Source organism: Pinus tabuliformis, chromosome 2_2, assembly GCF_031772625.1.
Source record: "Pinus tabuliformis cultivar Carrire ecotype Pingquan chromosome 2_2, CPIR1, whole genome shotgun sequence".
Classification (NCBI taxonomy): Eukaryota; Viridiplantae; Streptophyta; class Pinopsida; order Pinales; family Pinaceae; genus Pinus; species Pinus tabuliformis.
The window spans coordinates 662,288,000-662,314,971 of record NC_142300.1 but is presented as its reverse complement, the minus strand read 5'-3'; the positions used below and the strand labels follow the sequence as shown (position 1 = coordinate 662,314,971).

At 40.0% G+C, this 26,972-nt stretch overlaps 1 pseudogene; it reads left to right on the top strand.

Annotated features, from left to right (window-relative positions):
* The first annotated feature begins 697 nt into the window (after positions 1 to 697).
* Positions 698 to 26,972, top strand: part of LOC149194348 (SART-1 family protein DOT2-like) — a 61,630-nt pseudogene continuing 35,355 nt past the window's right edge.

Sequence of the window (26,972 nt, the reverse complement as noted above, 5' to 3'; positions counted from 1 at the left end):
GGTATCGACGTTACTTATATCTTTTTCTACGTTATAAAATTGTACGGGGAAAACCCCTAAGTACTTCCCCTCGTTTTGAGGATGGTACACACGGTAAACCCTAGAATTTTTAGTGCACATGGCATGTCCATAACAATGCTTGAAGCCATTAAAACAATAGACTCTTTATGAGCTCAACATGTTACTTTTGGGATTGAACCTGGGTGGGGAGGATAACAAAATCCTTCCTCCCAACCACTCGAGATAAACCCAATTGACTATCAATGTTTCTTATATGTAACTAAAATATCCTTTAGCACATGTAACTTTACTGTTAAGGGCACATGGTTGGTCAACAAAAATTCTTGAAGCCATTAAAACAATATACTCTTTATGAGATCAACATGTTACTTTGGGGATTGAACCTAGGTTGGGAGGATAACAAAATAATTCCCCCCAACCACTTGAGATAAACCCAATTGACTATCGATGTTTCTTATATGTAACTAAGAGATCCCTTAGCACATGTAACTTTACTGTTAAGGGCACATGGTCAATAAACAACAATTCTTGAAGCCATTAAAACAATATAATCTTTATAAACTCAACATGTTACTTTGGGGATTGAACCTGGGTGGGGAGGATAACAAAATCATTCCTCCCAACCACTCGAGATAAACCTAATTGACTATCAACGTTTTTGTCGATGTGGCAATGAATGTGGGTAAATAAGAGTATAAAAATTGAGGAGCATAAAAATACTGTGAGGGAAAAAGCAACACATCTTGCTAGGATTTTGAGGAGCAGGGTTGTAACCTCTTGAGGCACACATGAGTGTCTTTTGTTTATATTATAATGATATTATATCTTATTTTTCAATTTCTTGTTATAATAATCATTATTCAACTTATAGCTTTGAATATAAAATTTTATTTGATATGGGTGCTTCGTTTACTTAGGATAATGTTGAGGATATAAAAAGTGACAATGAAGAAAGGGCAGTGCATAGTGGAAGTAATAATTTATTTCTTAAACTCTTTTTCTATAGTCTTCTCTGCTCAGTTGTTGCAAATGTTTTTTTTTTGTATTCTTACTACTTCACTATATTTATGAATCTTACATTTCTAGGATATGTTTGGTATGTGTTGAAATAAGAGAAAAGTGGATGGATTCACTAGATGTTAAAACCTCCAAAATTAGTAGATGGGTGTGTAGTATACTTGATATGATATCAATCTATCATATATCCATGTTATGTGGTCAACACCTTGCTCTAAAAAATGTGTAGTGTTGTTGATATGTAGAGGATGTCATAGGACTACAGGTCCTTAATGGGTTTGATAAAGTAATTGAAGGAGGGGTATTTTTATTGATACTTAAGGATCCAAATGTTCTTGCTGGTGATGATGTTAATGATGGTATGTTGAGTTTTTCTTCCAAGTCCTAAATTTTTAATTTACCTAATATGGTCTTTGTATCCATCTTTCTGTTATGTTTGTTGATTGAAGATTCACTAATTATGTTGTCATGCTATTATAACAATTGGTATGCTTGAAAACATTGAAATTTGAGAGAAAAATGCGAGAAATGAGGCCTACAAAGAAGCTAAAAAGAAAATTGGGATCTATGAAGACATATAAGGTAGATATTTATTGGATAATCAATTTTCTAAATTATGTTTTAATATTTAGCTTACAAAATTCTCACTATTTTTGTTGTGACAAAATTCAAAATGATATGAATACTGTGCAATCAATTCTTCCTCAATATGACGACCCTTTTAAGGAGGAGGCAAGTTTTTCCCTTGATATTCTTATGTAGTAATGTTAAGATATTTAATATGTTCACATTTTTTCTAAGATACCCAAGGCTTTAACATTTATTTTGTACCAAGTTTATATAAAAATTTTGCAATTTTATTTTCATGGGGTAACTATAGATCAAATGTGAGGTATAAATGAAGAATCCTAGAACAAACTAGATGAGGTACGTTGGATTCAGATTTTTCATAATAATTTTATAGTAGGAAGGTGTGTGTGTGTTTTAAATGGAACTACTTCTATTAGCTAAAGAATCTGGAAATAGAATTGGCACTTCTACAGTTAGCTAACCAGTGGCTTCAATACTAAAAAACTACTCAATGACTAGCTGACCATGATTATTGAGACTTCCTGCTTTCTACTTGTTAGGAAAGGTTTATGTTCAGAATTTGCAATAAAATATACCAAAATTTCACAGCAGCCTACAACTTTATGAAGAATTTTTTTTTACTTATGAAGAACAGTAAAGTTAAAGGATTGTTTTGTTGTTTGCTGACTAAGAAGGTCCTCTATAGGATTCATAGCCCTGGTTATTTTTCCTTCTTTCATTGTAAAAATAATTTTTCCAAGTTTTTCACTTGCAAAATCTTTAAAAATTTCTAGATAATTAAAGATAATATAAGATAATTTTATTAATTTCCAATAAATGATCACAAAAGTGGGTCAATGGGGATAAAATAAAATAAAATTTGTGTAGTTCAAAAGTGGGAATGCAAAAGAAACTTCGATCTTTGAGCTTCCATTAACAAGAAAATATATAATAGCTAAGAATCGAGTCATAAAGAAATAAATAAAAGGACATTCATGAAACTTTTAAATGAACTGAATACGTAAGTGAAATCCCCATGTCAATCACCTCAGAGTTGATACCATTCCAATGCTACATTTTGTCATGCATAAATTGTTTTCCATGTAACATCTTATCTATAGTCTATTGAGATATATTAAAATGGCATTTGGGGGAGGCCCTAACTATTTTCCTTTCCTTTTCCCACCATGAATTATTCCTGCCATGAGGGAGTACAGATCATGATCCTTGAATAATGGATTTGCAAGAGTGTCGATCAATTAGAGGAGAATCCAAGAAACAATCTATTAGTGCGGAGGAAACCTACCTTATCTGTCACAATGGGCATGATCTGCCAACTCCAGGAAGTGCTCAAAGTAGAAAATTATCTTAGGGTTGAGGCCCCAAAGAGGTGCAATAGAGTGATTTGGATGGATTTTCTATCAATGTCCTCTTTCATTACCCTGTCAAGGTCCTATTTAGACAAAATTCCAAAGTGGCCCAAAGTGTCTATAAAGAACTTGAAAGTGGGGAGGAAATCAAGAGAGTTGGCCATAGATTGAAGCACCTTGGAGGCTTTATAAAATCAACACTAAACCAACATAGCAGGGCTTGTAGAAATGGGAAATTCTAAATAATAGAGAGCAAGATAAGGGTACTATGGTTTCCTTGAAGTAGAATCCCCAAGGGTTCGAACACTAAAGGAAGAGACCGATCTGAAAAAATGGTCTCTAGGTACACAGTATGTTCTTTGAAATCTGCTTGGATGATGGACTAAGGATCTTCTGCATGCATTTAATGAAAACATTGTAACATAAGAAATTGTACTCATTACATTCAAGCCTAGTGAACTCGAATCATTTTGTTTCCCAAACCTTAGACCAATAGAGGATTGTGGCTCTAATGATCATATCCAAGAGGTGTGTTTTAGATGTGATGTCATAGATGTACTCCAGAAGTTCTACCTCTAGAGTATTCCATATTTTATTCATCCCCTTCTTCCTTTTTTATTGTCAAGTTTCTTTAGGTTTTGCATGTTTCATTTGATTTCTTTTGTTTATGACCTATCTTTTCTACCCTTGTCCATCCTTCTGGAAGAAGATCCCAAATGAGGGTCATTGCTTCTTTTATCCATGAAAGCTTTCTTCCTTTGGATGTATCTTGCTTCACAACTTGGCACAAACTCAGAGTCATGGGACCTTATCCAAGACTATCATCTGATATTCCTTATTTTCAAACAAAAAAACACTTTCCACAACAAAATAAGGAAAAAGTCTTAAGATTCAAGTTACCCCACTCCTTTACAATCCATTGGAGGGTTCCTTTGGAAACAATCCTATGAAATCTTCAAACTGACACAAATTGTGAGAAATGCTCCAAACTTAAGCAACGTCTAATTCAACTTGATTATGGAGTCCTTTCCTATTTTCAACTATCCTAATGATATGATTAAGAAAAATAGTTTCACTGTGATAAAATTCCTTTTCATATTATCTTTTTCCCAAGGAAAAATAGTAATCTTTCATTAGATTGTGAAAAAATACATATAGTAGATGCTTATCAACATATGCCTCATTTGATTTTCATCTAATCTAGGCATCTATCTCAAAAAATATTCTCAGGATATTTCCTAAATTGTCTGTTGAAAAACAAAAATTTCAAGTACAACACACAGGGTGACTCCCTGATTAAGTTCTGAAAAAAGAAAAACACCAGAGCTTTTTACAATATCTACACCACGCAAGGTGACACCTTTAACAGTTTTGCATATATACATCAAAACATATAAATAGAGTAAATAGTCCTATGTTATTATGCAACAAAAATTAGGGTTGTCCCGCCCTATGATAATCCTGGTCTATGTAAGGCCTGTGGTAAAATTGGTACTGGTTTGTACCCCTTTGCTCCTGTATTATCCACTGACCTCTGAGGAGTATTGTGACCTCCTTGGAAAGCATGTCAGTGCTGTCATTATACTCCCTGTAAATGTGGCGACATGTGATAGAGTAAAACTGAGATATGAAAATGTTAACTTCATCCAATATGCTCCTGAGTGTGTGTGAGTGGCATGAGGTAACATTATTAAACCAATTTATGCTGATATTTGAGTCCCCAAAGATTTGTAAATTAATGCAATCATGACTTAATGCAAAGTGCAGTAAATGACGAAGGAAGATTAATTCAGCATAGTTGTTTGTCCCTTCGCCAAGTCCCATCTTTACTCTAAAATGGTGCTGACCAATGAGATGTAGTATAAATCCTCCCCCACATCCATGTTCCTGGGCCGCACCATCAAAGAAGGCCCAAGGAATGGAGTGATTGATAGGTTCAGGTGCAATTGGTCTACGCAACCTGGGCTGAGTGAATTCGGGGAGCTCTTGATATGTAGAAATAATTTTAGCAGTGATGATTTGCCACCTGATTGTTCGGTCTTAAAAACTGATCCTGTTCCTGGCTAGCCAGATGGACCGGCAGATAATCAAGGGGAGGCAGAGCATATTGGAACCCTAGTGAGATTTGTACCAGGATTTCCAGGGTTGTGTTATGCTGTCTCCTTCCCAGTTGCCGTATAATGAATTCCAGGTCTAATGGATCTCCATATATTTATCAAAACTTTGCATTTTATGAAGAGATGTTCAATAGTTTCAAATGATTTTTTGCAGAGGACACACCAGTGTGGTCCATGAATGGATCTTCAAGTTAGTGCATCCCCCGTGGGGACTTTGTGGCTGAGAACGCACCAAAAGAACAGTTTGGTTCTCGGTGGTGAATTCATTTTCCATATGCCTTGCCACCAGTCACTAATTTGCTTAGGCTTTCTGTTGTTTATTAGACCTAGGTATCCATCCTTTGGGGAATAAATTCCACTGTTTGCGAGGCACCACATTAATTCACCAGGCCCTTCCTTAATTCTGATATGGGATTCTCTTAAAGCAATGATGTAGTCATGCCACAACTGATGCCACTGTAGTGGGATATTGAGATCATCTGCAGATTTCCAAGCATGCCCAAATAGAGTCATGTGTCTCTTTGATTTAGGTGATGTATTAGCTCCCTCGGGAGCTGGAAATGTTCCTCTCCCCATATCCAGGGATCTAATCCAATGCGTGCTTTGGATCCATCATTTATTCGCCATGCTAGATGGGTTCAGACAATCAAAAGAGCATTTATCAGGTCTTTCCAAACAGTTGAAGTACCTGTAGATTTCCATCGAGGCATCTTGACCCATTCCATCACTTGAAGAGGCCATATATATTTGTGATATGTTATTGAGGTCCAAAGGTTTTGATTGGAGAGGAGAGTCCAACCCATTTTGGCAGCCAGGGCTTATGAAAAAAGTGGTAAGTCTTTTAATCCCCATCCCCCCCACTTTTTGGGGAATGCAATATTATTCCAGCTGACCCAGGAGAAACTTTTCTTGTCTTGGTGCCCGTTCCTTAGATATCTACTGCAGATTTGTTATAGGCGAGCAAGGATACTTCTGGGAATCCAAGCTAGGGCCATCGAGAAGACCGGTGTAGCCTCTAGGACTGATTTAATTAGCACTAGCCTCCCTGCTTAGGATAAAAAATGATGGCTCTAGTTCGTTAATATTTTCTCTAGTTTGATGACCAACTAGATCCAATCAACGATTTTCTGACTCAGGGGTTTGATCCAGAACCCGAGATATTTGAAGCCCTAATCAAGTGGAGTAATGTGGTAGGGAAAATGTAGCTGAGCAAACCTGGATTCATGGATGGAAGTGTGAGCCAGGGTAATGGTGGATTTTCCTTGACTTGCCAGCATGCCAATTGCCGGTAGCAGTGATCAACAATTTTAAGCTCATAAAACCAGCCATTCCAGATTTCCTGAGCAATTAATCGACTAAGCCCTTCCATGACAATAAGAAAAAGAAGAGGCAATAGGGGGCAACCTTGTCTAAGACCCATTTCAGCATGGAAGAAGTGTGAGGCGGATCCATTTATGAGGACATTGAAGGTGGTAGTAGAAATGCATGACATGATCCAAGTGGTAAAAAGATGAGGAAAGCCTTGATGAATCAGGAGCATTTTGATGTAGAGCCAGCTAACTCGATCAAAATATTTCGCTAGATCAATCTTTAGAATGACGCCTTTTAACTTCTTGGATCTGATAGAGTGAATGGATTCTTGCATAGTGCCAATGGCCTCATGAATTTGGCGATTTTCAAGAAAAGCAAATTGCTTAGGGGAGATATGCTGAGAGAGAATAGGTCGGATCCTATTGGCTATGATCTTGGAGATGATTTTGTAGAGGCAGTTGCAGAGGGAGATAGGAAGAAAGTCATTGAATGATGAAGGGGAGTCCGATTTGGGGATGAGGGCAATGAAAGTAGAGTTGATGGCATCATATAATTTGCCAGAGGACCTGCATTCCTCCAATACATTAAGCAGTTCCTTTCCCAAGATCTCATAGAATGCCAAGTAGAACTTAATAGACCATCCATCTGGGCCTAGGATTTTATCTTTTTTAAACCACTTCAGTGTCTCTTATAGCTCAGCTAAGGTGACAGGTGAGTTGAGCTTTGCTGCCTGCTATTTGTCTACAAACTAGTTGAAAAGGCCTGCCACTTTAATTATATAAGCTAGATTGGTCTCAGTGGGAAATTTGTAGAGGTCTTGGAAATGAGAGGCACCAAGGAGAGATAGATTTTTGAAGGTGTCAGCCACTCCTCCATCAGGTCTGGGCAAATTCCAGATGGTGTTTGATACCTTTCTGCCCTTAGCATAGCTCTGGAAAAACTTTGTGTTATCATCCCCTGCCTATAGCCAAATAGCCCTGCTTTTAAGTCTCCAGGATTCCTCTCTGTCCTTCAAAATCTTTTCCTTTTGTTTCTCCAACATAATAAGATGATCTCTGTCATTTCCAGATCAGAACCCCTTATTGTTGTCATCCATAAGCATACTTAGTTCCGATTCTATCTGCAAGAGAATCTACTCCTTCCTTTGTTTTTTCTCTTTGGCTCAGGTAATGGATAATTGTTTGAGTTGAGAGAGATTACGATAGAACCCTTCAGCCAATGATCTTTGTCTGGAGAGAGGTTTTGCCCTCCAATAATCAGAGATCATCTTGTAGTAATCCTGATCTTTTAGCCAGATATGATTGAATTTGAAAGGGGCCTTTGGTTTTGATTCAGGCCCAAGGATCTCCAAGTATATGGGAGAGTGGTTAGAGATACCCCCATAGCCCACCCATTATCTGAAACGATGAAGGTGTTGTAGCATGGGCACCTTGATTAAGAATCTATCTAGCCTTCTTGCCAGAGCTGCCTCCCCTATCCTTTGATTCCTTCAGGTGGGCACGGGTTTGATCATGGGGACATCAGAGAGGTTATGCTGCTCCAGGGAATTCATGAAAAATCTATATAGGGGGTCAACCTGAGCATGGGAACCCCACAATTCCCCAAATCCAATGGAGAAGTTGAGGTCTCCATCGATGATCAAGTTATCCTTCAAAGTGAGCTCCATGTTAAGGAAATGCTGCTAGAACCCCTCTCTCTGCTGACAAGGGCCATATACATTGACAACCCTAATGATTAACCCTAGGTCAGCTAAGAAGGTTTCCATGTTGAGAAACCCTGCCCTCCCCAAGATGTAGTAACTTTAATGGAGCGAGGGTTATATATGATGGCTAAGCCTCCTAATCTACCCGCGACATCAAGGGAGATAAAATGCCAGCCAGGTTTAAGGGAAGATAAGGTATTGCTGATTATGTCGGCATCTCCTAGGGTTTCTTGCAGCATTATGATGTCCAAAGGTTCTTCATCAAATAACCTACGAAGTGCTAGTTTTTTGGAGGCACTAGCCATACCCCTGTAGTTAAAAGAAAGCCATTTCATGGTGGAAATTTCCCAGGGGTGTTCACAGCTCTAAGAACCCCTTCAAGTGTGGATTGTCTTCCAGAGACAACTTCAGCCCCAACCCTTTGAATGGATTTTTTAAGATTTTATTTTCAGCCACAAGTAGATTGGAGCACATGTTCAGTGATAGAGGAGCCCATAACTAAATTTTAAGGGGTATAGCTCTCCTGGTTAGGGCGAGATCAAAGGTTATACGGGTGAGGTGGATCCGAATGCTCCAGGGAGGACAAATGAGGTGAGGCTGTAGGGGAAGGCACAGATGGAGTAGTGGTGGAAATAAGGGGGGGGGGCAAGGAGATAGTGCATGTAATGGAGGGAGAAATATTATCAATGAATGCAGAGTCCTATAATGCACTGTGATTGACAGAAACAAATGAAATAGGGAAGAAAGAGAAGGAAGTACCTGATTTCTTTACAGCCTTGGCAACAGCTCGGGATTGAGTCATTGGAGGTGATGGAGCCATGCATGAGTCCTCAGTGGCTGTAGAAGTACCTTCCCAAGTTGAAGCTCGAGGGGCCGAATTTGGGGCACATCCAGGATTGGAAGCTGCCTTACCATTTGATATTGTAGAAGCTGGTGGGGAATCCTCTGTCTTTTTGTTAAGAGGGAAATCCTTGAAGATGCGCCCCACTTTGTGGCACTGCTTACAGTGGAAAGGGACTCCTTCGTAGTCCAGGATTTGAATCCTAGTATATTTCCTCCATTTTAGGGTGATTTTCTCCTCCAAACCCTCTCTCGTGTCCAGGTGAACCAGGATGCGAGCCATCATCCGATTATTGGATTGAACATAGGATTGATCATAGTCAAGATATGTACCCAGAGTGTTCCCAATCCTGACAAAGACATCTTCAGACCAAAAATGTAATGGGAGTCCTGGAAATCTTACCCAGATAGGTCCCGCCCCTATCTATTCTCGTTCAGGGTCGAAAAGAGGGCTCCATCGCTTTAGAAGGACCAACGCCATCTCAATGTGCCAGAATCTTGGAAGATCCAAATCTGTGTACTCTCCCTTGGAGAAGTGCAGAGCAAACCAGCCCCTTTGGAGAACTTGGACTCCGGTAGCTCTTTTAGGGTGTGTTACAGGGAAAAGCATCTACACAGAACTGCTTATCCCACTAAGGTGTGGTAGCTACCTTAGAAGAAAACAAAGTAAAGCTACTTTCATTTTTCGTTTATGAAATATAGATGAGAGAAGAACAAAGAATACCAACCTCTGTCTTGCGCTAATCTCCTAGTTCGATTCCTCTCTCTCTTGATAGCCTTTCGCTACTTGCTCCCTTGTACGCCCATCTTCACATAGTACCTATAGGATCACAGTAGCATGAAACTATACAAGAACATGGGTCTATAATCATAAACAATCTAGGATCAGATGTAAATTGACCATACAAATGCATAAAACATAAATGACACAAGAGTATGCAGGAAAACTTGAATAGCTTTTATTGATAAACAAGAAAGAGCCAAGGGAGTTACAACTAGTTGTTCTGACCCAGCATCATCCTCTTAGCAAGTAAGCCCTTCTTCACCTCATACAAAGCTAAGATCACCCAACACTTATGATGTTGTCTCAAGAAACCAACAACAATTCCTTACAATATGCAAAATTCCAGCCTCTAGATCTCTGGGATGAGGGATCCATATATAGATATCTGTAAGGGGGATGAGTCAGCTTGTGATTTGATTAGTGTCTTCCCTCTAATAGTTCTTTCTTCCACTTGGATATTGATGATCTCTAACTCATCCTTGGTCAAATTCAGAGAGGCAAGTGTCACAGGAGAAGTTTCTGGAAGATTCCATGCCTCTCCACCTCACGGAATGACACTGCCATTTGTCATTTCTCATCCATCGCACCCCATAGAAGGGTTTTTTGAAATGAAACGCACCCCCACAGTGTATTTAGGTTAGATGCAATGCACTTTGCCTATGGAGCAGCTGAAATGATCCTGTTTTGACCAGTTTTGAGCAGTTTTTCATGGAGAACTTCTGGGAGAAGCTGTAATCAGTTGACCTTGTTCCTTTAGGGGTTAGAACAACACTTTTAGGGACTTAGGAGCCCTTGGTTTATGGAAATTTCATGCTTGGGGTTCAGTGCCCAAAAATGTCTATAACAGTTGCCCCCTAAAGCATGAGGTCGTTAATCTTTTGATGTCGGGTGAAATGCTTTATTATGAGGATCCGAAGTTCTTTCAAGCTGGGAGGAGACCTGTAATAAGATACAATACAATACATTATCTTCATAATATTTTCATGATCTAGCTGAGGCGGGCATTCCCATGTTCAGCTTTATAAATTCATTTTCATGTACATAGGACAGACAATCGTCTGAGTGTAGACTAATGATTCTGGTAGAGTTATCATCCCTTTGATTGAATGATTATCTATGTAGCAATAATGTACATTTGATGTCTTTATTTCCCTGAATATATATCGCAGCCCGGATGGATGAAACTAGATCCGGGGTCTTCAATCTCGTTCGATCTTCACTCGAAGTACAAGTCTATCCATGTGAGAGATGTTCTGGAGTCGAACATGGAAAGACATCGCCTGATTACCAGCCAATGATGTAAGCTGTTAACAGGTGCGAGAGGAATCACTGATAATGATAATGACCCTCAAGGTACTGCAGTACAATTCACGTGGTGTGAATAAAGGACTTGGCATCGAACACCACGCAAAATCTTTCGGTCGAAGGTCATTGATGTAAACCTGTCGCCGGAAGTGAGAAACTTGCCATTGAGGCATGCAAGCTTCAAAGTACTGAACGGGGTGTTCCTAGATCGACTTCTTGGATAATGAGCTGATGTCGACAAGAAGCGATCCGTCACAGGAGGGCCTTAATGAATCCCACATCAATGACACTGAGCAGAGCAAATGATTTTAATGGAGGTGAAAATGATCTGATGACATAAGGTTCAGGGTGGCGGTCATGAAAGAATGGAGTGTAAATGTATTGTAGCGGGTGAGACACAGGTGAATTCTCTGAATGACTTCTATTGAACATATCAGCGACACTGATGTGATGGATTGGTACCATTAACCCCAAATGTGGATGATGTGATGGGACCATGGTGATGTGACCGGTGAATGAAACAACCCCACCCGACTTGGATGCGGAGTGAAAGTGTCATGTTCAAGAGCGACTTGCTACCAACAAAGTTTATTCAAGTTTTCTTCCCAATTTTTCCCCAGTCATTGCTTACCAGTACCTCTTTATTTTTGTCAAGCTTGAGGAGGATAACATATGCTTGTTCTATAATTTTCCCTTCGGGAAAACCCATCGCTATGTTTTAACGAGCCTAGCGATAGTGAAACTCGTTCTTGTCTGCTATGGACAAGTTTTTCGCTATTAAGTTTTAATGAGTTTAACGACAAAGATAACTCGGTCCTTTTCAATTTTAGAGAGTCTGAAAAGGAACGTAAAGGAAACTCCAAAATTACTTTTTCGTCATCTAATCCCTTAAGTTCGAAAAAGTATAAAACAATACAGAAGGGATGAATTTTCGATACTTTTAACGAGATGAACAAAAAAAGTGCTCGATCTTTTTGTGTAATAATCCCTCAGGTCCAAAAAGATTAAAATCTAAAGGAGGGATAACACTTCCGGTCCCTTTAACGAGCTGGAGAGGCCAATGGCTTGGCAATCTTTTCATATTTTACGAGTCAATTGAAAAGAGCTTAAAGGAGACTCGTCTTTTGAGGAACGAGTGATAAAATTGGGTAGCAGCTGATTCCAGGTAAGGTTTGGAATTTTCCAATCACGACAGTGTTACAAGGATGGCTAGTGGGATGACTCTTCACAGCTATTCCTCAAAAGGGGTAAACAATCAAATGGAGGTGAATGATCGGCCAATATAGAGTGGAGGTGATGATGAGAACACGACCAAGGCTTTAAAGGCTGAAGTACTACATTCACGATGGTTATTTACCGGGAATTGGTTCATTTTTTATTGAGCTTAAACGCTGGGGGAAACATTTGCTCATTTCTTATGTTTATTTTTTAACGAGCATGAAGTCCGCGTTAAAACTACTCGATGCGGGTTTATTTTTTAACGAGCTTGAACCCTGCAGTAACACTGCTCGTGGCGGGTTTATTTTTTAACGAGCTTGAACCCTGAAGTAACACTGCTCGTGATAAGTTTGCATGCCCCCAGCATAATAACGCAAATTGAGGTGCATGCCCCCCAAGCTTCATTGCATTCAACGCGGTGGTTGGAAAGAAGGTTTACCTTCGAGATCTTTGAAAGACTTGACTTTGATTTTACGAGATCGTAATCAAAGACTCGATTTGGAAAGGGAGTCATTTCATTTTTTAATGAGGTTGACACAGTAAAAGAACTATCCTCATGACTACTTGTTTAATTTTTTAACGAGGTCGACACAAGATAAGAACCATCCTCGGAATCCACCGTATTTACTGTATTTGATAGAAAATCAAAAACTAAAGGGTTATTAAGGTTGTTGGAATAATCTTCGTGGTAATTCGGAAGATGGGAACGATGGTGGTAATCTTCCCATGGTGCCCCGTCAATCATCATTGATTGAACAATTCCTTCATCTGTGTAATGTACATGTGACCAAGGATCTGAAGAGGTGCCATATTCCTTAGACCTATCTATCCAAACACTTGATGAGCGTTGATTTGAGTTTGCCCCCCAGGCCAAGAAAATTGATTGCTACAATATTTCTATTAGGGCGATGATCCATGCTGACAAAATGTTCTGGAATCTTCTAAATTTAGAAGATATCATGTTGCAGGTTCCCACCGTGGCCACTTGCGCCAAATTTCTCGGAGGCGGTAGGGAAAAAGTACCCATTAAGGCAGGGTCTTTTAGGTGGCCTACTCTGATATTTTGAAGCGAATGATTGCTTCCATGGATCATTGGAATGCTTCCCGTAACTTATGAACTGTTGGGGAGAAATATTTGTTGGTCAACGATTGTAATTCCTCCTTGAAAGGGAAATGCAATCTTTCTGAAGTAGGTCGACACAACTACGGCCATGGCATATATCCAGGGACTTCCCAATAGGATGTTGTAATCGAGGCTTCCGTCGATTACTTCAACATCAATTTCTACTATTTTGCCCCCTAGTTCAATTTGCAAGTTACTTAAAATCCCGTATGGAGTGTATGATCGTCCATCAAATGCATTTAACATTGTTGACAATCGCGACAAGGGTGGTGAGCCTAAATTTTTCTAGCAACTCATCGACATAATACATGTAGATTCCCCCTCATCAATAATTATTCGATGAACAGTTTTGTTGAGGGCTTTCACTTGAATCAGGAAAGCTAGTTGAGCTGGTAACTGAGGGTCATATCCTTTTTGATTAAAGGATACAAGATTGGAATCCGTTGGGTCAATCCCACCTATTATTGATAATAGATCCTGCTTTTGGGAGAGGCAATTTTTCGGTACCTCAAGTGTCGACATAGCGGACGGCGATTGGGCCAGGTCCTCTACTATATTATAATTTTGTGCTACTTTTGCACGAGGATTAAATGTCGATTTGTGTACTACTCCCTTAGACGGGCTTATCATTGGTTCAGGAATGATGGGTGGCACAACTTCGGTCAAAGTTGTTGTCGAACTACTGGGTTGTTCATTAGCCTTGTTATTTGACAGCTGTGGATTCCCGTAATCTTTATTCCTTGTCACAGCATCATTTTGCTGCTTTGAGATAGACAACATAAGCACTTGGGATCAGGAAGAATTTTGATTAGCAGCCAGTTTGGTTCCCAGGTTTGGAAACGGATCAATCAAAACTGCTGAGGTTTTTGAACTCTTAAAGAGTTTCTTAATTTCAGCTTTATGTGTACAATCTCTCATCCGATGATCCTCATCGCATATATGACACCCCGCAGGGGGTTTCCTTTGCCCAGAAGGGTTTGCAGAAGGTTTTTCAGGAGATGACTCATCCTGCTTCTTTTTTCTCCCTTTTTTTTTTCTTGCCCCATGGTTGCTTGGTTTCTTTGCCTTTATCTGTCAATCCGGCATTTACTTCCTAGGCAAGAAGTTCCTACTTTTTATTTTGACCGGAAATCTTACGGGCCTTTTTAGATGTAGAATTTGTCGATTTCATGTCTGTTGCTCCAATCACGCCATCGCCGACATGAGAGTCATTGTTTGATTTAGGAGGAGGAGGGACTGAGAATTCCGGTCTAGGAGTGTCAGGTATTTTATCGTAGAGCATGCCAGACTGAGTGTAAATCAAATCCAAATATTGTGCACGAGCGATAACCTGCTCTTCGTTGACGACTCCCCCTTTTTCCACATCTTGCGTGATGGAAGGAAATAATGACTTAATAAACCATTTAGCTAAAATCTGATCGGGAACATACATTTTTACCATTCTACGATGACGTTGCCATTCCTGTATGTGATCAGATATGTGAGTGGCCGTTGTTTGTTTGAAATTGGTAAGAAGTTCCGTTCCCGTTTCATACCTTATTGGTAACTGAAAATGGGTTAAAAAGGTTGTGGCTAGGGTACTGAAGTTGTCAAATGAAGCTCTAGGCAATTCGATATACCATTTTGCTGTCGGACTAGTTAACGTCCTCTGAAAAAGGCGAAGCCTAATCGAATCATCGTTTAGGGTGTTTGAGGAACACCACAGATGAAAGGTCATCACGTGATTCGACGGATCTTCACCTGGATTTCCATTAAATTTAGGAATATCTGATGGAAGTTTATGCGGAATCGCTGGCCACTAAGGGGCATAAGCGATTGGATCGTTTGTTAACCGATTTAAATCAGGTAACTCTAAAGTCACCACGAAGGGTAACTGTTGATTCAGGTTAGGTGAAGCATACTCAGGATAAGATGGGATTGCTTGAGCAGTTGGTATTTGCATACCAGCATAATGCATTTGATGCTGGTAACTCTGGTAAGGTTGGTGGGCATGACCATTGTAGAATGGTTGATTTTGACCGTTTTGAATATACTGTTGCCCACTATTCGCAAAGATTTTTTGCTCAGAACCTTGGTATACTTGTTGGAACTGCGGTTGTTGGTATTGCACTAGCCATGGTTGTGAAGCCATGTGTTGTTTCCCGATACTAACTGTTTGACCAAGATGAGGGGTGATTGTACCCGTTTGAACCTGTGTCATTCCACCAGTCGACGATTGTGGTTGAGTTGCAGGTTCAAGAGCTTGTTGCATTACAACTTAAGAAACTTGAGGTTGGCATACAACAGGTAGTGCTTGAACTTGCGACACCGTCACAATAGCTGGTGTAGTTGGTATACTTGACATAGGTAAGCATTGTTGCATCGAATATACAACTCTTGGTTGTTGAGGTAGTATCGGTACCCAACCGCTTGACGTAATTCCAGCATAACCCGAATTTTGTTTTGAACTCCCGTATGGCTGTCCTCCCGGAGGGGATAATGAAAGGGTATACTGCCCCCCATACAGTGGTAATACAGTACTTAAGCGACTGGTTTTCCCTTGAGGGACGGACTGCCCAAATTGACCTCCAAATGGATCAATTTGTTGAGACTCAACATAAGAGTTTCCGGATATTATTCCGGATGAGCAAACAGGAACAGACCATATCGTCGAAATAGCCCCTAAGTGGGCTCCTTCTAGCAATTGAGAGCTAGTTGGGACAGATGGTATACCGGCGAACATTGTTGGAGTGATAGCAGGAAGCTCTTACGTCGCTGTGTCAGACGACATAGTCCTAGATGTTGACAGTTGTTCAGACATTTCTAGTCTATCCAAAAGATTACCTAGCGATTCTATAGGCGCTTCCGCTGGCGGTAGACTAATTTTTGATGAAGAAGGATACAGAGTGATCCCGACTCCAAATTGCGATGGAGGATCTTCCACAATTTCTTCTATAGCAATCAGACCAGGTGGAAGGGGTAGACCGTCAGGTCCGTAGAATATTTCTGGTGCCGAAGAAGGTATGGAATCTGCAGCGACAGATGTTTGGGGAACAACACTCTCCGAACCGGTTGTAGATGGAACTGGTTCAGTGTTACAAGTGTTTACCCTCAGACTAGGATCAGTACTACTGTCCTTCTGTGGTTGTTGAACTTCTTCTATAAAGGAAGGGATACTAGAAATGTTTGGAGTAACCGGAGTCTCTGATGTTGTTGAAACACTTGTTCTAACTTTACCAGGAGATTTGGAACCAGTTAAACGAGTTCGATTTGTCCGTAATAGTTTCGATTCCGGAGACAAAGACGGTTGACTCGTAAGCCTCTGCGAATGACGAGGTTTCAAATGACTTTCTTCCACGATTGCAGATTACTCGATCAACTAAAAATAAAGAGGAAGTATGTTTCCGAATTAGATGAATTTTAGACGCTTTGACACAAATTGTTTTTTCAATTTTGAAGAGTCGAGAAAAAACAAAAGATGACTCTAGTCGCCTTCGACTTTTAATGAGCCTAAAGTGACAAGTGCTCAGATGGACCTTTTCCGTTAAGGAGTTTGAAAAGGAACGAAAGGGACTGCTCGGGAAATCTAGGTAGAGGGATTACCAAACCAATCGCAAAACTGCAGAATATTTTTTATGGTACGACAGTCAATCTTCCCGAATGCTGTGTTCAATGCATTGTGATCGATAAGGCGGCAGACATGGATTCCTATGGATAAAGGATTAAGCCTATTGTGGTCTCCCAAAATATACTAGACAGTATGTGGGAGCACAAGTCCGTACTGGCACTTATCGTCTCAAAGTGGAGGAATCACCCAACCATCAGTGAGAACAACAGTTACCAGGCTTTACGACGCTGGAATACGTCTCTAGCCTAGACTTCTAGATGTTGTGCGTTAGGTTCCAAAGCGTTGTTAGATTCATTAAATTTATTTTATAGTTGATCTTGCTTAAGAAATTTGCCTTTCAGGTTCACTGTGAGATGTAGATGTATAATTCCTAAAATGCAATCTAAGATGATAAACAGTCTTTTATCTTCTTTGTGCAACGAAAATCCTAGCTACTAAGGAAAGAGAGATAGTGTTCTTTCACAAAGAGCAAAGAGCACACACTAAATGCACTGTCCTAAATCAAACCAATCAAACAGTCTAAATGCAAATTCACATGCATGTATTTGTTTTCAACTTTCTTAGTATGTGAATGGTAAAAAGAAAGCTAATGCACAAATCTGAATTACTTTTCAAGCGACAATTACTAACAAGTTTCTTTTCGAAATAAAAAATGGAGACAATCACAACACTTTATGATTCGGGAATGAATACTTGCTTTCGACACTAGAAAAACTACAAATTCAGACCAAATACAATAGTAACAGGGTAATCGACTATCTACAACAACCAAACTCTTTCCTATGACTGAAAATGACACTTGCGACACTTTCAAATCAAAGGACGACAGTACAATTATGTTACTTTTTTGAAAGGAGAACTGAAAATGACTCAACAAATACACAAAAACATTTATAGTTCTTTTGCACAATGGAGGCAGAATAACAACAAGGAAAAGGGGTTTCAAACAGAGATATACTGATTACGGGTAGCAAAATTCATGAATAGAACTGAAAAGAATGAATCACAGAAACCAAAACTGAACAATGCCTAGTCTGATGAGCGCACCTGTAACACAGGGAATTTGAAATGCAGCGCACCTACTACACTCGAGAAGTGCACTGAATTTTAGATTCACAGAATAGTACCTGCGCTGGGCTAGAGACGAGACTTTGCTTGGGTTCTGGTCACAGTTTGCAATTCAGTTCATGGGTTTTGGCCGAGCAAATGGCAATCAGTAAAGCAACAATCAGGGGTAGATCTAAGGAGGTTCCAAGAGCTACCACGAGGGCAATCAGAGAGTTTGTAAATCAGTTGTTTAATTTATAAACAAAACCCGGAGATTGACTGAAGCGGCATTTATCTACTTTGCATTTGCATAGCAAATGCAGTTCGAAAGCTAACTGGTTCGACTTCAGGCTCCGTCTGTAAGTTTATAAAATAGACAACAAAGAAGATAAACAAACAAACTAATTCGTCCCCAGCGGAGACGCCATTTTGCTATAGGGAAAAGTGTCTACACAGAACTGCTTATCCCACTAAGGTGTGGTAGCTACTTTAGAAGCAAACAAAGTAAAGCTACTTTCGTTTTTCCTTTATGAAATATAGATGAGAGAAGAACAAAGAAGACCAACCTCTGTCTTGTGCTAATCTCCTAGTTCAATTCCTCTCTCTCTTGATAGCCTTTCGCTACTTGCTCCCTTGTACGCCCAGCTTCACAGAGTACCTGTAGGATCACAGTAGCATGACACTATACAAGAAAATGGATCGATAATCATAAACAATCTAGGATCAGATGTAAATTGACCATACAAATGCATAAAACATAAATGAAACAAGAGTATGGAGGAAAACTTGAATAGCTTTTATTGATAAACAAGAAAAAGCCAAGGGAGTTACAACTAGTTGTTCTGACCCAACATCATCCTCTTAGCAGGTAAGCCCTTCTTCACCTCATACAAAGCTTAGATCACCCAACACTTATGATGTTGTCTCAAGAAACCAACAACAATTCCTTACAATATGCAAAATTCCAGCCTCTGGATCTCTGGGATGAGGGATCCATATATAGATATCTGTAAGGGGGATGAGTCAGCTTGTGATTTCATTAGTGTATTCCCTCTCATAGTTCTTACTTCCACTTGGAGATTGATGATCTCTTACTCATCCTTGGTCGAATTCAGAGAGGCAAGTGTCACAGGAGAAGTTTCTGGAAGATTCCATGCCTCTCCACCTCGCGGAATGACACTGCCATTTGTCATTTCTCGCCCATCGCACCCCATAGAAGGGATTTTTGAAATGCAACACACCCCCACAGTGTATTTAGGTGAGATGCAACGCACTTTGCCTATGGAGCAGCTAAAATGATCCTGTTTTAACCAGTTTTGAGTAGTTTTTCATGGAGAACTTATGGGAGAAGTTGTAATGAGTTGACCTTGTTCCTTTAGGGGTTAGAACAACACTTTTAGGGACTTAGGAGCCCTTGGTTTATGGACATTTCATGCTTGGGGTTGCTGTGCCCAAAAATGTCTATAACAGTTTCCCCATAAAGCATGAGGTCGTTAATCTTTTGATGTCGGGTGAAATGATTTATTATGAGGATCCAAAGTTCTTTCAAGCTGGGAGGAGACCTGTAATAAGATACAATACAATACATTATCTTCATAATAATTTCATGATCTAGCTGAGGCGGGCGTTCCCATACTCAACTTTATAAATTCATTTTCATGTACATAGGACAGACAATCGTCTGAGTGTAGACTGATGATTCTGGTAGAGTCATCATCCCTTTGATTGGATGATTATCTGTGCAGCAATAATGTACATTTGATGTCTTTATTTCCCTGAATATATATCGCAGCCCGGATGGATGAAACTAGATCCAGGTCTTCAATCTCGTTCGATCTTCACTCGAAGTACAAGTCTATCCATGTGAGAGATGTTCTGGAGTCGAACATGGAAAGACATTGCCTGATTACCAGCCAATGATGTAAGCTGTTAACAGGCGCGAGAGGAATCACCGATAATGATAATGACCCTCAAGGTACTGTAGTACAATTCACGTGGTGTGAATAAAGGACTTGGTGTCGAAAACCACACAAAATCTTTCAATCGAAATTCATTGATGTAAACCTGTCGCCAGAAGTGAGAAACTTGCCATTGAGGCATGCAAGCTTCAAAGTACTGAACGGGGTGTTCCTAGATCGACTTCTTGAATAATGAGCTGATGTCGACAAGAAGTGATCCATCACAGGAGGGCCTTAATGAATCCCACATCAATGACACAGAACATAGCAAATGATTTTAATGGAGGTGAAAACGATCTGATGACATAAGGTTCAGGGTGGCGGTCATGAAAGAATGGAATGTAAATGTATTGTAGCGGGTGAGACACGGGTGAATTCTCTGAATGACTTCTCTTGCACATATTGGCGACACTGACATGATGGATTGGTAGCATTAACCCCAAATGTGGATGATGTGATGGGACCATGGTGATGTGACCGATGAATGAAACAACCCAACCCGACTTGGATGTAGAGTGAAAGTGTCATGTTCAAGAGCGACTTGCTACCAACAAAGTTTATTCAAGTTTTCTTCCCAATTTTTCCCCAGTCATTGCTGACCAATACCTCTTTATTTTTGTCAAGCTTGAGGAGGATAACATATGCTTGTTCTGTAATTTTCCCTTCGGAAAAATCCATCGCTGTGTTTTAACGAGCCTAGCGATAGTGAAACTCGTTCTTGTCTGCGATGGACAAGTTTGTCGCTATTAAGTTTTAACGAGTTTAACGACAAAGATAACTTGGTCCTTTTCAATTTTAGAGAGTCTGAAAAGGAACATAAAGGAAACTCCAAAATTCCTTTTTCATCATCTAATCCCTTAAGTCCGAAAAAGTATAAAACAATACAGAAGGGATGAATTTTCGATACTTTTAACGAGCCGAACAAAACAAGCGCTCGATCTTTTTGTGTAATAATCCCTCAGGTCCAAAAAGATTAAAATCTAAAGGAGGGATAGCACTTCCAGTCCCTTTAATGAGTTGGAGAGGCCAATGGCTCGACAATCTTTTCATATTTTACGAGTCAGTTGCAAAGAGCTTAAAGGAGACTCGTCTTTTGAGGAACGAGTGATAAAATTGGGTAGCAGTTGATTCCAGGTAAGGTTTGGAATTTTCCAATCATGGCAGTGTTACAAGGATGTCTAGTGGGATCACTCTTTGCAGCTGTTCCTCAAAAGGGGTAAACAATCGAATGGAGGTGAATGATCGGCCAATACAGAGTGGAGGTGATGATGAGAACACGACCAAGGCTTTAAAGGCTGAAGTACTACATTCACGATGGTTTGGTTCATTTTTTACTGAGCTTAAACGCTGGGGGAAACATTTGTTCATTGCTTATATTTATTTTTAATGAGCATGAAGTCCACGTTAAAACTGCTCGATGCGGGTTTATTTTTTAACAAGCTTGAACCCTGCAGTAACACTGCTCGTGGCGGGTTTATTTTTTAACGAGCTTGAACCCTGCAGTAACACTGCTCGTGATAAGTTTGCATGCCCCCAACATAATAACACAAATAGAGGTGCATGCCCCCCAATCTTCATTGCATTCAACTCGGTGGTTGGAATGAAGGTTTACCTTCGAGATCTTTGAAAGACTCGACTTTGATTTTACGAGATCGTAATCAAAGACTCGATTTGGAAAGGGAGTTGTTTCATTTTTTAATGAGGTTGACACAGTAAAAGAACTATCCTCACGACTCCTTGTTTCTTTTTTTAACGAGGTCGACACGAGATAAGAACCATCCTGGGAATCCACCGTATTTACTGTATTTGATAGAAAATCAAAAACTGAAGGATGATTAAGGTTGCCGGAATAATCTTCGTGGTAATTCGGAAGATGGGAACGATGGTGGTAATCTTCCCACGGTGCCCCATCAATCATCATTGACTGAACAATTCCTTCATCTGTGTAATGTACATGTGACCAAGGATCTGAAGAGGTGCCATATTCCTTAGACCTATCTATCCAAACACTCGATGAGCGTTGATTTGAGTTTTCCCCCCAGGCCAAGAAAATTGATTGCTACAATATTTCTATTAGGGCGATGATCCATGCTGACAAAATGTTAAGGAATCTTCTAAATTTAGAAGATATCATGTTGCAGGTTCCCACCGTGGCCACTTCTGCCAAATTTCTCGGAGGCGGTAGGGAAAAAGTACCCATTAAGGCAGGGTATTTTAGGTGGCCTACTCCGATATTTTGAAGCGAATGATTGCTTCCATGGATCATTGGAATGCTTCCCGTAACTTGTGAACTGTTGGGGAGAAATGTTTGTTGGTCGATGATTGTAATTCCTCCTTGAAAGGGAAATGCAATCTTCCTGAAGTAGGTCGACACAACTGCGGCGATGGCATATATCCAGGGCCTTCTCAATAGGATGTTGTAATTGAGGCTTCCGTCGATTACTTCAACATCAATTTCTACTGTTTTTCACCCTAGTTCAATTTGAAAGTTACTTAAAATCCCGTATGGAGTGTATGATCGTCCATCAAATGCCTTTAACATTGTTGACGATCGCGACAAGGGTGGTGAGCCTAAATTTTTCCAGTAACTCATCGACATAATACATGTAGATGCCCCCTCATCAATAATTGTTCGATGAACAATTTTGTTGAGGGATTTCACTTGAATCAGGAAAGCTAGTTGAGCTGGTAACTGAGGGTCATATCCTTTTTTATTAAAGGATACAAGATTGGAATCTGTTGGGTCAATCCCACCTATTAATGATAATATATCTTGCTTTTGGGAGAGGCAATTTGCGATACCTCAAGTGTCGACATAGCGGACAACGATTGGGCCAGGTCCTCTACTATATTATAATTCTGTGCTACTTTTGCACGAGGATTAAATGTCGATTTGTGTACTACTCCCTTAGATGGGTTTATCATTGGTTCAGGAATGATGGGTGGCACAAATTCGGTCAAAGTTGTTGTCGAACTACTGGGTCGTTCATTAACCTTGTTATTCGATAGATGTGGATTCCCGTAATCTTTATTCCTTGTCAAAGCATTATTTTTCTGCTTTGAGATAGACAACATAAGCACTTGGGATCGGGAAGCATTTTCATTAGCAACCAGTTTGGTTCCCGGGTTTGGAAACGGATCAGTAAAAAATGCTGAGGTTTTTGAACTCTTAAAGAGTTTCTTAATTTCAACTTTATGTGGACAATCTCTCGTCCGATGATCCTCATCACATATATGACACCCCGTAGGGGGTTTCCTTTGCCCATAAGGGTTTGCAGAAGGTTTTTCAGGAGATGACTCATCCTGTTTCTTTTTTCTCCCTTTCTTTTTCTTCTTGCCCCCTGGTTGCTTGGTTTCTTTGTCTTTGTCTGTCGATACGACATTTACTTCCGAGGCAAGAAGTTCCTCTTTTTCATTTTGACCAGAAATCTTACGGGCCTTTTTAGATGTAGCCTTTGTCGATTTCGTGTCTGTTGCTCCAATCACACCATCGCCGACATGAGAGTCATTGTTTGATTTAGGAGGAGGAGGGACTGAGAATTCCGGTCTAGGAGTGTCAGGTATTTTATCGTAGAGCGTGCCAAACTGAGTGTAAATCAAGTCCAAATATTGTGCACGAGGGATAACCTACTCTTCGGTGACGACTCCCCCTTTTGCCACATCTTCTGTGATGGAAGGCAATAGTGACTTAATAAACCATTCAGCTAAAAGCTGATCGGGAACATACATTTTTACCATTCTACGACGACGTCGCCATTCATGTATATGATCAGATATGTGAGTGGCCGTTGTTTGTTTGAAATTGGTAAGAAGTTTCGTTCCCGTTTTGTACCTTATCGGTAACTGAAAATGGGTTAAAAAGGTTGTGGCTAGGGTACTGAAGTTGTCAAATGAAGCTCTAGGCAATTCGATATACCATTTTGCTGTCAGACCAGTTAACGTCCTCTGAAAAAGGTGAAGCCTAATCAAATCATCGTTTAAAGTGTTTGATGAACACCACAGATGAAAGGTCATCACATGATTCGACAGATCTTCACCCGGATTTCCATTAAATTTAGGAATATTTGATGGAAGTTTATGCGGAATCGCTGGCCACCAAGGGGCGTAAGCGATTGGATCGTTTGTTAACCGATTTAAATCAGATAACTCTAAATTCGCCACGAAGGGTAACTGTTGATTCAGGTTAGGTGAAGCATACCCAGGATAAGATAGGATTTCTTGAGCAATTGGTCTTTGCATACCAGCATAATGCATTTGATGCTGGTAACTCTGGTAAGGTTGGTGGGCATGAACATTGTAGAATGGTTGATTTTGACCATTTTGCATATACGGTTGCCCACTATTTGTAAATATTTGTTGCTCAGAACCTTGGTATACTTGTTGGAACTGCAGTTGTTGGTATTGCACTAGCCATGGTTGTGAATCCATGTTCTGTTTCCCGATACTAACTATTTGACCAAGATGAGGGGTGATTGTACCCGTTTGAACCTGTGTCATTCCACCAGTCGGCGATTGTGGTTGAGTTGTAGGTTCAAGAGGTTGTTGCATTACAACCTGAGAAACTTGAGGTTGGCATACAACAGGTAGTGCTTGAACTTGCAACACCATCACAATAGCTGGTGTAGTTGGTATACTTGATATGGGTAAGCATTGTTGCATCGAATATACAAATCTTGGTTGTTGAGGTAGTATTGTTACCCAACCGCTTGACGTAATTCCAGCATAACCCGAATTTTGTTGTGAACTCCGGTATGTCTGTCCTCCCGGAGGGGATAATGAAAGGGTATACTGCTCCCCATATGATGGTAATCTTGTACTTAAGGGATTGGTTTGCCCTTGAGGGCCGGACTGCCCAAATTGACCTCCAAATGGATCAATTTGTTGAGACTCAACATAAGAGTTTCTGGATATTATTCCGGATGAACAAACAGGAACAGACCATACTGTCGAAATAGCCCCTGAGTGGGCTCCTTATAGTGATTGAGAGCTAGTTGGGACAGATGGTATACCAGCAAACATTGTTGGAGTGATAGCAGGAAGCTCTGTCGTCGCTGTGTCAGACGACACAGTCCTAGATGTTGACGGTTGTTTAGACATTTCTAGTCTATCCAAAAGATTACCTAGCGATTCTATAGGCACTTCCGCTGGCGGTAGACTAATTTCTGATGAAGAAGGATACTGAGTGATCCCGACTCCAAATTGCGATGGAGTACTAGATGGATTATCTTCCACAATCTCTTCTATAACAATCAGACCAGGTGGAAGGGGTAGACCGTCAGGTCCGTAGAATATTTCTGGTGCCGAAGAAGGTATGGAATCTGCAGCGACTGATGTTTGAGGAACAACACTCTCCGAACCAGTTGTAGATGGAACTGGTTCAGTGATACAAGTGTTTACCATCAGACTAGGATTAGTACTACTGTCCTTTTGTGGCTGTTGAACTTCTTCTGTAAAGGCAGGGATACCAGAAACGTTTGGAGTAACTGGAGTCTTTGATGTTGTTGGAACACTTGTTCTAACTTTACCAGGAGATTTGGAACTCGTTAAACGAGTTCGCTTTGTCCGTAATAGTTTCGATTCCGGAGACAAAGACGGTTGACTCGTAAGCCTCCGCGAACGACGGGGTTTCAATTGACTTTCTTCCATGATTGCGGATTACTCGATCAACAAAAAATCAAGGGGAAGTATGTTTCTGAATTAGATGAATTTTAGATGCTTTGACACAACTTGTTTTTTCAATTTTTAAGAGTCGAGAAAAAACAAAAGATGACTCTAGTCGCCTTCGATTTTTAATGAGACTGAAGTGACAAGTTCTCAGATGGACCTTTTCCGTTAAGGAGTCTGAAAAGGAACGAAAGGCAATACTCGGGAAATATAGCTAGAGGGATTACCAAACCAATCGCAAAACTGCAGAATACTTTTTACGGTACGACAGTCAATCTTTCCGAATGCTGTGTTCAGTGCATTGCGATCGATAGGGCGGCAAACACGACTTCCTATGGATAAAGGATTAAGCCTATTGTGGTCTCCCAAAATATACTCGACGGTACGTGGGAGCACAAGTCCGTACTGGCACTTATCGTCTCAAAGTGGAGGAATCACCCAACCACCAGTGAGAACAATAGTTACCAGGCTTTATGATGCCGGAATACGTCTCTAGCCTAGACTTCTAGATGTTGTGCGTTAGGTTCCAAAGCATTGTTAGATTCATTAAATTTATTTTATAGTTGATCTTTCTTAGGAAATTTTCCTTTCAGGTTCACTGCGAGATGTAGATGTATAATTCCTAAAATGCAATCTAAGATGATAAACAATCTTTTATCTTCTTTGTGCAACGAAAATCCTAGCTACTAAGGAAAGAGAGACAGTGTTCTTTCACAAAGAGCAAAGAGCACACACTAAATGCACTGTCCTAAATCAAACCAATCAAACAGTCTAAATGCAAATTCACATGCATGTATTTTTTTTCGGCTTTCTTAGTATGTGAATGGTAAAAAGAAAGCTAATGCACAAATCTGAATTACTTTTCAAGCGACAATTACTAACAAGTTTCTTTTCGAAATAAAAAATGGAGACAATCACAACACTTTATGATTCGGAAATGAATACTTTCTTTCGACACTAGAAAAACTACAAATTCAAACCAAATACAATAGTAACAGGGTAATCGACTATCTACAGCAACCAAACTCTTTCCTATGACTGAAAATGACACTTGAGACACTTTCAAATCAAAGGACGACAATACAATTACATTACTTTTTTGAAAGAAGAACTGAAAATGACTCAACAAATACACAAAAACAGTTACAGTTCTTTTGCACAATGGAGGCAGAATAACAGCAAGGAAAAGGGGTTTCAAACAAAGATATACTGATTACGGGTAGCAAAATTCATGAATAGAACTGAAAAGAATGAATCGCAGAAACCAAAACTGAACAATGCCTAGTCTGATGAGCGCACCTGTAACACAGGGAATTTG